Below are 1,569 nucleotides of genomic sequence, written 5' to 3'. Positions count from 1 at the left end.
GACGCGATGATTTTCCTCTGGAACAGTCTCAGGACGAGTCATTGAAACATGCTTTTGAACAGGTCCGTTATATCGACAGTCAACCTCTCCAACCTGCTCGTCCGCTTTCCTATCCATATTTTGCGATTATAAAAGACCGGTTGTATCGAGTGACCCAAGACACTCAGACAAAGGAAGATACAACACAGCTGTTAGTGCCAAAAAGCCGTCTGGAAATGCTTTTCCAGGCGACTCATTGTAATCCCATGGCTGGACATTTAGGTCAAACAACAACACTAAATCGTCTCATGGCCCGTTTTTTTTTGGCCGGGCATTCACGAGAACGTACACAGGTGGTGCGTGTCTTGTCGTGAATGTCAGCTGGTAAATCCACCGGCCTCCCCAAAAGCGCCATTGCACCCTCTACCGTTAATGCAGGTCCCCTTCGAAAGAATTGGGATGGACCTCATCGGGCCATTAGAGCGATCCGCAAGAGGGCATCGTTTTGCATTAGTGCTGGTAGACTATGCAACACGATATCCTGAGGCAGTGGCACTCCGCAGCATCTCCGCCAAGAGTGTTGCGGACGCACTGTTTCAATTAATCCCCCGATTGGGCATCCCGAAAGAGATCCTCACTGACCAAGGCACGGCGTTTATGTCACGTACATTACGCGAACTGTACGAATTATTGGGCATTAAGTCGATTCGCACCAGTGTCTATCACCCACAAACGGACGGGCTGGTGGAACGATTTAATCGCACGTTGAAAACCATGATTCGGAAGTTCGTTCACGAGGACGCCAAAAATTGGGATAAATGGCTGGAACCCCTCTTGTTCGCTGTGCGGGAGGTCCCGCAAGCCTCCACGGGGTTTTCCCCCTTCGAGCTTCTTTATGGACGTCAGCCCCGGGGGGTTTTAGACGTCCTGAAAGAAACTTGGGAGGACGGACCTTCTCAAAGTAAGAATGAAATTCAATATGTAATGGACCTGAGAACAAAACTCCACACTTTGGGGCGGCTATCTATGGAGAATTTGTTACAGGCCCAGGACAAACAAAGCCGGCTGTACAACAGGGGAACCCGCTTACGAAAATTTGCACCGGGAGAGAAAGTACTTGTATTACTCCCAACTTCGAGTTCTAAATTACTTGCAAAGTGGCAAGGACCGTTTGAGGTCACACGGCAAGTGGGAGATCTCGATTATGAGGTGGTTCGCACAGATAGGAGCGGGGCACGTCAAATTTACCACCTCAACCTCCTGAAAAAATGGAGCGAGGCGGAGTCAGTGATGCTGGCGACGGTAGTGAGTGGAGAAGATGATCTCGGGCCAGAGGTGAGCACTAAATCTCAATCTCTCGCTCTGGCCCCGGGAGGGGATCATCTCTCGCCCTCCCAGCTCACTGATGTGGCCAAGTTGCAGGCAGAGTTTGCCGATGTGTTCTCGCCCCTACCTGGTCGAACGAATCTCATTCAGCACCATATTGAGACCGAGCCAGGCGTAGTAGTGCGCAGTCGGCCGTATCGTTTGCCTGAACACAAGAAAAAAGTGGTTCAGACCGAGTTAGAGGCAATGCTCGAAATGGGGGTA

The sequence above is a fragment of the Sinocyclocheilus rhinocerous genome, unplaced genomic scaffold, assembly GCF_001515625.1.
Source record: "Sinocyclocheilus rhinocerous isolate Xijiao unplaced genomic scaffold, SAMN03320098_v1.1 scaffold54, whole genome shotgun sequence".
Classification (NCBI taxonomy): domain Eukaryota; kingdom Metazoa; phylum Chordata; class Actinopteri; order Cypriniformes; family Cyprinidae; genus Sinocyclocheilus; species Sinocyclocheilus rhinocerous.
The sequence above is the reverse complement of the archived record's forward strand: the minus strand, read 5'-3'. Positions refer to the sequence as shown.